Source organism: Lathyrus oleraceus, chromosome 5 (assembly GCF_024323335.1).
Source record: "Lathyrus oleraceus cultivar Zhongwan6 chromosome 5, CAAS_Psat_ZW6_1.0, whole genome shotgun sequence".
In the NCBI taxonomy this organism is placed as follows: Eukaryota; Viridiplantae; Streptophyta; class Magnoliopsida; order Fabales; family Fabaceae; genus Lathyrus; species Lathyrus oleraceus.
In genome coordinates, this window is record NC_066583.1 from 489972893 (window position 1) to 489983761 (window position 10869).

The following is a 10869-nucleotide window of genomic DNA, read 5'->3' on the forward strand; positions in this document are numbered from 1 at the left end:
AAGGGTATTATTGCTAAGGTATTGGTGGAGAAAGCTCAAGTATTCCTGAAGGCTATGAGTTATGATGCTTTTGAGGAGATCTTAGCCCTATTGATTTATGGCTTAGTACTGTTCCCCAATCCAGACCAGTTCATAGACGTACACGCCATCAACATATTCTTGACTCGCAATCCAGTGCCTACATTACTTGGAGACATCTTACACTCTCTTCATACCCGTACTACGAAGGCACGAGGAACTCTGATGTGTTGCATACCTCTATTATCTAGGTGGTTTATTTCTCACCTTCCTCGATCAGTGATGAAGAATGAACAAGGGTTCAGGTGGTCCAAGAGGATTATGTCACTTTCTCATTCAGATATTCATTGGTGCTCTAGATCTATGGAGAATGTTACCATCATTGACCGTTGTGGGGAGTTCCCTAATGTGCCACTCCTTGGCATAAGAGGGGGCATTACCTACAACCCTTCTTTAGCTCTACGTCAGTTTGGTTATGCTCGGACTGATGGTCCTCATGACATGCTTATTCAGGGTATTGTGTTCGACTACGACAACGATCTTCAAGGTTACCGTCAAAGGTTCATACGAGCATGGGGTAAAGTGAACAAGGTTGACAGCAAGACTCTGGAACCCAAGTACACTATTCCTATGGAACCATATCTCAGATGGGTACGATCTCGTGCTCAGACTCTTATGATGCCATATCCTGCTATCCTGCCAGTTACCATGGAGCCTGTTGCTGAAGGAGATACTTCTTACATCATTCTTCATCCAGACATGCCCACTGACATGGAAGAGCTACAGAGGTCCTGGATCCAGTTGAAGGAGCAAAGAGATACTTTTGAGACTCATTACAAGGCAAGTCAGGAAAGAATCCCGGAGCTAACAAAACAACTTCACGAGGATTGGAATCTCAACTCATACCTCAACACAAAGAGGAAACGTCCATGGGAGACTTAAAACCCCATTTTTTGTATTCATTTCATTTTTATTGTAAGCCCAAGGGGCAAACAAGTTTATTACTAATAAAAGTTTACTTTTTGGTGGTTTAAACAAATTTAAATCCTACGGTCCTTGAAAACATTGCATAAGCATCTACATACCATATTATTGCATCACAGGTTTCTTATGAACAGGTATCTTATCTTCTCGCTGTTTATTTCAGCAGAAATGGCTCTTGAACAGACTGTCAAAGATCTCCAGGCTCAGAATGCACAATTCCAAGAGTTGATTCTGAACTTGTCCAAGGGCCAAGATGAGTTGAAGACATTGCTGGCTAAGAAGAAGAAGAAGACTAGAAGATCAGGAGGCCTTATCAATCTGGGAAGAAGATTCAGAGGCCCTATCAAGACAAAGGAACAGGTTGATGATTATGAGCCTGAAAATTCTGAGAAAGAGGGAGGTAGTCCCCATGATACTGTGGGAGATTCTGATTCTGAAGCAAATTATTATCATGATCCTAATGAAGATAAGTACAAGATGCTGGTGGATAGAATGAATGCTATGGAGTTACAAAAATCTTCTGGGCTGGATTTTGAAGATCTGAGTTTAATATCTGGAGTGGTTATACCTATTGGTTTCAAGGTTCCTGCTTTTGTGGTGTATGATGGTGTCTCATGTCCCAAGCTGCATTTAAGATCCTATGTCCGGAGGATTCAACCACATACTGCTGATAAGAAGTTATGGATTCATTTCTTCCAAGAGAGCTTGTCTGGAGCTCAATTGGAATGGTACTATCAATTGGAGAGTGTCAATATCCGTGATTGGAATGATCTTGCTGAGGCCTTCTACAGGCAATACCAATACAATGCTGATTTAGCACCTACTCGCATGCAGCTACAAAGCATGTCAATGGGTGCTAAGGAGAATTTCAAGGAGTATGCCCAGAAATGGAGAGACCTGGCTGGCAGAGTTCAACCTCCTCTGACTGACAGGGAGCTAGTGGATATGTTTATGAGTACGCTGAATAGTCCTTTCTATAGTCACCTCATTGGAAGCTCATCATCTGGTTTCACTGAGCTGATAATGACTGGAGAGCGTGTGGAAAGTGGCATAAGAAGTGGTAAGATACAGGTGGGTGCCTCTTCATCAAGCACTGCAAAGAAGCCCCCTAGTGGAAAGAAGGAGTCTAATGCTGTGTATGGTCAACCTGGCCATAACAGAAGTCACCAATCCGTAGGAGAAGTTCACATTTCTAATCCTACTCCTGCAACACCAGAGCTACCACAGAGTAATCAACAGTAGCCTAGAAGACAATTCACCAAGATCAACATGTCACTGGCCCAAGCCTTGCAACACATGTTGAAAGGGGAACTCATTACTTTGAAGGACCCTCCTCAAAATCCTAATACTTCCTCTCCTCGGTACAATCCTAATGCACGATGTGCCTATCATTCTAATTGTCCGGGACATGACACCAACAATTGCTGGGTGCTGAAAAATAAGATTCAAGATATGATTGAAGCTGGGGAGATTGAATTTGACCCTCCTGGGACTCCAAATGTGATTACTGCTACCATGCCCAATCATGAGAAGACTGTTAATGTTGTTGATGAAGTTTCATATGTTTCCTCAGTAGCAGATGTGACTACTCCCTTATCTATTATCAAGAAGAAGCTGGTGCAGGCTGGATTCTTTCCAGGTTGCAACGAAGACTGTTTTTATTGTGCCTACAAACCTGATAGCTGCTGGAAGTTGAAAGATGGTATTCAACGCCTCATGGACAATTACACTATATTGTTTGAGAGAACTCCTTCTGTGGAAAGTATGTGTGAACACCTAACTCGAGGTAAGAAGTTTGAAGATGTGGATATGGTTGATAAAGTGCCAGTGAAGATTACCTCCAAAGGCCCTGTCAAGATCACTTCCAAGGGTCCTATCAAAATTACTGCTGAAGGCCTGGTGAAGACTGTTGCTGAAGTTAGAGTGCCTCCCATGATTATTACCACTTCTGGCCCTATTCCTTATACTTCTGATAAAGCTATACCCTGGAATTACGGTTCTGATGTTTATATCCATGGTGTTAAGCAGGAATCTTTGGCTGATACACCTGTTACTGATGATAACCTTGATGTTGATAATATTGTTGGATCTAGTAAGATCACCAGAAGTGGAAGAATTTTCTCTCCTCCAGCTACCTCAAAAAATACAATTCTTCCAACTACTACCTCCACTTCTGAGCCAAGTACTGATGCTCGAGGCAAAGGTCCTGTGGTTGAACCTGTGCAAGCTGAAGCACCGACTGCTGAAAATCTCTCTAAACAGATGGAAGAAGTGCTGAAGATCATTCGTAAGAGTGATTATGATATTGTTGATCAGTTGGGGCATACTCCCTCCAAAATTTCCATGTTGTCTTTGTTGCTGTGTTCTGAGGCTCATGCTAAAGCCTTGATCAAATTCTTAAGGACTGCTCATGTACCAAATGAAATTTCTGTGGATCAATTTGAAAATTGTGTTGCACATCTGACTTATGATAATGGGTTAGGTTTTTCTGATGCTGACTTGACTCCTGCCAAAAGAAACCATAACAGAGCTTTACATATCTCCATTGAATGTAGGGGCACTACCTTGTCTCATGTGTTGATAGACAATGGCTCTTCATTGAATGTACTTCCCAAAGAGGTTCTGAACAAGCTCAGTCCTGAAGATGCTGTGTTAAGATCAAGTAATATAGTGGTGAGAGCCTTTGATGGTTCAAGAAGAGTGGTGCATGGAGAAATAGATCTCCCGATCAGAGTAGGCTCTCAAGTCTTCGATTCTACCTTCTATGTAATGGATATTCGTCCTGCGTACTCTTGTTTGCTTGGGCGCCCCTGGATCCACGGGGTAGGTGCTGTGACCTCCACTCTACATCAGAAGTTGAGATATCCAGTGAAGGGAAAGATCGTAACTGTTTATGGAGAGGAAGAATATATGGTCAGTCATGTGAATACATTTAAGTATGTTGAAGTGGAAGGTGAATATGTTGAGACTCCTTGCCAGACATTTGAAGTAGTTCCTTGGGTCGTTCCCGCTACTGAAGCTCCTCCTGTGGTTAAAAGAGTTCCTGTGGTTACCAGAGTACCTCCTACAATGGCTTCCCTCAAAGATGCTAGAGCTGTGGTTGAAGAAGGTGGTTGCACTATTTGGGGTCAGCTTCCCGACATTCCTTACAAGTCTGACAAGTTTGGTTTGGTTTCACTGCAGAGTCCCAGAAGGCTGTTCGTCGTGCTCGTGCTGTTCGTATCACCAATCTAGGGAACATGAAAGATCAAATCAATGTTGTGGGTGACTATAATGAAGACTACAATCTGGATAACTGGATTTTTCCTACTGTGGGTGATGGGCTCAACAATTGGAAGACTGAAGACGTTATTCCTATCTCCTTTAGTCAGGAGTAAATACTATTACTGTGTTGTTATTTTTAAGTTTGAACAATTAAACTTTTAAACCTTGTGCCTTACCCGGGGCACAATGGTATGCTTGTTTCGGGATGTCATTTCATTTGCATACTTCATTCAATAAAAATCAATGGACGTTTCGTTTTCGTAAATATTGGGCTCTTTGTTTTTCTTTTATTTTATTTTCATCAGCTATGTGTTCTTACACACACCCACATCACTAAAATGCAGATCCTCATCCACTCTGGATCCTGTTGATAACAGTTCTACTATTGCCAATTATAATTTCGAGAATCCGATCTATCAAGCTGAAGATGGAAAGGATGAAGATTGTGAAGTACCTGTAGAGCTTGCTAGGTTATTACAACAAGAAGAGAAAGCTATACAGCCACATGAAGAGCCAATCGAAGTTGTGAATCTGGGAACTGAAGAAAACAGGAAAGAGGTCAAGATAGGAGCTGAATTAGAAGATGGTGTCAAGAGCAGATTAATTCAAATGTTACGTGATTATGTGGAAATCTTTGCTTGGTCCTATGAAGATATGCCAGGGTTGGTTACGGACATTGTGGTTCACCGTTTACCGGTAAAAGAAGATTGTCGTCCAAAGAAGCAGAAGGTTCGTCGCATGCGTCCTGAAATGTCAGAAAAGATTAAAGCAGAGGTAATGAAACAATTTGATGCAGGGTTCTTAGCTGTGACTTCTTATCCTCAATGGGTTGAAAATGTGGTACCGGTACCTAAGAAAGATGGTAAAGTACGTATGTGTGTAGACTACAGGGATTTGAATAAGGCCATCCCCAAAGATGACTTTCCACTGCCTCATATTGATGTTCTGGTAGACAACACTGCTCAGCATAAAGTATTCTCTTTCATGGATGGTTTCTCTGGTTACAATCAAATCAAGATGGCACCTGAAGATATGGAGAAGACTACATTTGTTACACAGTGGGGTACCTTTTGCTATAAAGTGATGCCATTTGGTTTGAAGAATGCCGGGGCAACATATCAGCGTGCTATGGTGGCTTTGTTTCACGATATGATTCATCATGAGATAGAGGTATATGTGGATGATATGATAGCCAGGTCCCAGAATGAAGAGAAACACCTTGATCATCTGCATAAGTTGTTTGAAAGGTTGAAGAAATACAAATTGAGATTGAACCCAAACAAGTGTACTTTTGGAGTTAGGTCTGGTAAACTCCTGGGTTTCATTGTCAGTGGAAAAGGTATTGAAGTAGACCCTGCAAAAGTGAAAGCTATACAAGAGATGCCAGCTCCCCGTACTGAGAAGGAAGTTAGAGGTTTCTTGGGACGATTGAATTACATTGCAAGATTTATTTCCCAATTAACTGCTACCTGTGAACCAATCTTCAAGTTGTTAAAGAAAGATCAGGTAATGGAGTGGAATGATGAGTGCCAGACAACCTTTGATGAAATCAAGAGATATCTCCTAGAACCTCCAATTTTGATGCCACCAGTTGATGGAAGACCCTTGATTATGTACTTAACAGTATTAGACAACTCAATGGGGTGTGTGTTGGGGCAACATGACGAGTCTGGTCGAAAAGAACAGGCAATATACTACCTTAGCAAAAAGTTTACCGACTGTGAAACAAGATACTCACTGCTCGAGAAAACTTGCTGCGCTTTGGCATGGGCTGCTCGCCGACTAAGACAGTATATGTTGACTCATACTACCTTATTGATTTCGAAGATGGATCCAATCAAGTACATATTCGAGAAACCTGCTCTCTCCGGACGAATAGCGAGATGGCAAATGATCTTAACAGAATATGATATACAGTACACTACTCAGAAGGCCATTAAAGGAAGTGTTGTAGCTGATCATTTGGCTCATCAGGCAGTGGATGATTATCAGACAATGAGTTTTGAATTCCCCGATGAAGACATTATGATTATTACCAAAGAACCTGGACAATATGACGGACCTGAACAAGGGTCCCGATGGACTATGGTTTTTGATGGAGCTTCTAATGCACTTGGTAATGGTGTTGGTGTTGTGATCATTTCCCCTGAAGGTTGTCATACCCCGATTACTGCAAGACTTTGTTTCTATTGTACCAATAACATGGCTGAGTATGAGGCATGTATCCTAGGCATCAAAGCTGCCATTGATATGAAAATTCAGTTCCTGGACGTATATGGAGATTCAGCCCTGGTAGTGAGTCAGATTAAAGGAGATTGGGATACCAAGCATGAAAATTGTATTCCCTACAGAGAGCATGTGCTGTCTTTGATCCCACATTTTGAAGAGATTGCCTTTGGACACATTCCACGAGGAGAGAATCAGTTGGCAGATGCATTAGCCACCATGGCATCTATGTTTGAGATTAGCTGGGATGATGAAGCTCCCAAGATTACTATTGATAGATTTGAGAAGCCTGCATACTGCAATGAGATTGATACTGAAGGAGGAGAGGAAAAGCCTTGGTTCTATGAAGTAAAAAGATATCTTGAAACTCAGGAGTTCCCTGAAGGGGCATCTGTCAAAGATAAGAAGTTTCTGAGGAGGTTTTCTGCTAAGTTCTTCTTGAGTAATGGAATTTTGTACAAACGCAATCATGATTCAACTTTGCTTCGTTGTGTGGATAAGAAGGAAGCAACAGAGATTATGGAAGACATGCATGATGGGATTTTTGGCACTCATTCTAGTGGTCATACTATGACAAAGAAGATATTGAGAGCAGGATACTATTGGTCTACCATGGAAGCTGACTGCTATCAACATTCCAGGACATGTCACAAGTGTCAAATCTATGCTGATAAAGTGCATATACCTCCGGCTCCATTAAAAGTGTTGACTGCTCCTTGGCCTTTTTCCATGTGGGGCATTGATATGATTGGTGAGATCAAGCCTACTGCTTCTAATGGGCATCGTTTCATCCTAGTTGCTATTGATTACTTTACAAAGTGGGTAGAGGCAGCCTCATTCGCATCTGTTACCAAGAATGTTGTGGCTCGATTCATTAAGAATAATCTCATATGTAGGTATGGCATCCCTGAAAGGATTATCACAGACAATGGCTCTAATCTGAACAATACCATGATTACTGATCTCTGCATGCAGTTCAAGATTAAGCATCACAACTCTTCTCCGTATCGTCCGAAGATGAATGGGGCAGTAGAAGTTGCTAATAAGAACATTAAGAAGATTCTACAGAAGATGACTGTTACTTACAAGGATTGGCACGAGATGTTACCATTTGCTCTTCATGGTTATCGTACTACAATACGTACTTCAACAGGGGCAACCCCATTCTCCTTAGTCTATGGTATGGAAGCAGTTCTGCCCATTGAAGTTCAGATCCCTTCCTTAAGAATCATGAAGGATGCAGGCTTGGATGAAGATGAGTGGATTCAGACTCGACTCGACCAGATAAATTTGATTGATGAGAAGAGGTTGGCAGCTGTTTGTCATGGTCAGATGTACCAGAAACGGATGATCAAAGCTTTCAATAAGAAGGTTAAGCCAAAGGTATATCAGGCTGGTGACTTGGTAATCAAGCGTATCATACTACCACAGGGTGATCCTAGGGGCAAGTGGACTCCTACATATGAAGGACCATTTATGGTCAAAAGAGTATTCTCAGGAGGTGCCATGATGCTTGCTACTATGGATGGTGAAGACTTTCCACAGCCTGTAAACGCAGACATAGTTAAAAAATACTACGCATAAAAAGAGACCCGCTAGGTTGACTGGCCTAGGCAAAAATAAGGGCATCCCGGCAAACCAAAAGGGTTCGGGCAAAAATTAGGGATATATATAAAAAAATGTACACCCGGCAAGTCGAAAACCTGAAAAGGCGGCTTGGGCAAAAAAGGGTATCCCGGTGGATTGAAAACCTGAAAGGGCAATCCAGGCAAAAGTTAGGGATTAAAGCGTATGACTATGTCTCGTTGGATCACTCATGTAACTTCAACTGATGGTGCTACCTAAATCAAGTTCAAACAGATAAAGATCAATCCAATCGTTTCTGTCTCAACAGCAGAAGATGAGATATTTGAAGATAATGGCAATAGTAGAATTGAAACTCAATAGGATCATTTTTCACATAGCTGTTTTCTTTGTTTTATAAAAAATTTACGACGAATTCCTCTTACTAGGATTTCTGTCTCCTTGTACAAACTTGCCTATGTATAGGTCACTTTGTGATATAAATAAAATTTCATCTTTAAATCCAGATTTACTTTTACTCTATTTACATAAGCGAAAACGTCCATTGGTTGTGTTTGAATGTATGTATGCTTTTGAATACGATTGATGTTTACCAGAAATGCATAAAATGCAGTAATAGTATTTACTAAGGACGAACGAGGGTAGTAATTCAACGAAGCTTCGCCGGTTCATCCCCACTACAAATCCCCAGTAGAGAAAATCTATCTTTATAGATGCTTCGAATTACGTCTCCCCTTGAATTTATGTCCATCTCTTTTATCCTCAGTCGGGATACTCAGGAACTTATTCCTTCAATTGAAGTACGACGAACGAATACGGGAAGTGACAAATACTATACTATCAAACAAGACGGGAACGAGTTCCTCATATTCTTCAGCAACGAATCGGGATTTATTTTCCCTAGCCAGCAGTTGTTATACAAAGATATCCGGACGCTTCAGGCCGCATGATTCATACATACATCATTTACATCATACCATGGCATATCCATAAGTGCATAATACATTTACTTAGATGCACCATGCCATGCATGCATACATATTGCATAAACTAACCTTTTCCTTGCAGGATGGTTATATACAGATAAAATACTATCAACAATTCACAACAGGTCAGAAACGATCTATACGAAGATCTAGTGTTGATACTTAATCATTACTCAAGGTGTCCTTGGATAGTAGGTAAACGGTCTATACGAAGATCTATTCCCTAGTCCAGGATGTTTTCAGGAGAGTTAATCCTGATACTCTTTTGTTCTTGGATAGTAGGCAAACGGTCTATACGAAGATCTATTCCCTAGTCCAGGATATTTTCAGGAGATTTCATCCTGACACTCTTTTGTTCTTGGATATTAGGCAAACGGTCTATACGAAGATCTATTCCCTAATCCAGGATATTTCCAGAAGGGATAATCATCACGAAGATTTATTTCTACTGGTTTATTCAACAATTCAAAACAGTTCAGAGACGATCTATACGAAGGTCTAGTGCTGATACTTAATTCAGAAAGAAATCGCCACGAAGATTTGGTTCTGACACTTAAATTAAAAGTATGTTCTTAGATACGATTCAGAGACGGACTATACGAAGACCTAGTACTGATATCCAGTATCACCATCAAGATATTATCACCTCCTGATATTATGGATGGCATCTATAAGCCCATCTCCAGTTCTTCCAAGTGGCATCTTCAAGCCCACTTAAGCATATACAACCAGTCACCAGTGTTACTTTACGCACCGGCGAATGCAAATTTTTGGGCTTTTGTGTTCAATCCCCTTCAACCTTCCAAGTCACGAATGGCACACAGGCCAATCTAACTCCTCAGGTTTCAGAAAATTGACCAGGGGCAGCTGTTGCACCCCAAAATTTGCCCTCTATTTTTAACTCTAACCAATTTTTTGTTTCACATTCATTTGCATCATTTTCATAGCATAACATTTTTTTCTGTCTTAATATTAGCCGGAATAATTTCTCGGAATTTACAAACAGACTGGTCAAATTAACTTTTTAACTATACCTAAAATTAGTCAACGAAAAAATGTCAAGTTTAAGTTTGCAAATGTCGGTAACATTAATCTGCGGTTCACGTGGTTTAATTTGACATGCTAAAAATATTTTTACGACTATTTTTGGTCATATGTTGATCAGTCTGAGCAGTTTAAACGGTCATAATTTTTATTTCAAAATCCGACCAAACGCTGTATTTTTCCGAGTCATTTATTTCGCGCTGATTATTTTGACGTGTTCATTTTATTTTTTTGAGCATTTTGGTGCCCGTCTTTTATTTTTTTTTGAGTCTATTTATTTTTATATTGGGTCTAGAATAAATAAATAGGTTAATTAGTTTTTATTTTAATTTTAACTATTTTAATTATTTAACTTTATTCAGTTTTTAATTTAATATTGGGTTTCAAAATAAACTTAGGCCCATTATCATTAATCTAATTTGTTCCTATATATATTTACTAGCATGACTGATAGAGGGAGGCAAAAAAGACAGAACAAAAAAGAGAAACTGAGAGTGGCTGGTCTATACTATCGTACACACAGTTTGGTAATAGTTTATATATGATATATACTTTATCTATTTTGTTGATATATTTGTTACTGTGTTTCAAATACATGTTCATATGTGTGACTGTGTTATGTATTCCAGATATATGCGGTTTGGTTAAATATATCAGGATATCGCCGTTTTGCTTTTTTATGCACATAAGTATAACATGTATAATAATTTGGTTCATTGTATTATGTATTTGATGTGTTTGTTTTTATATAAGTTTTACATGT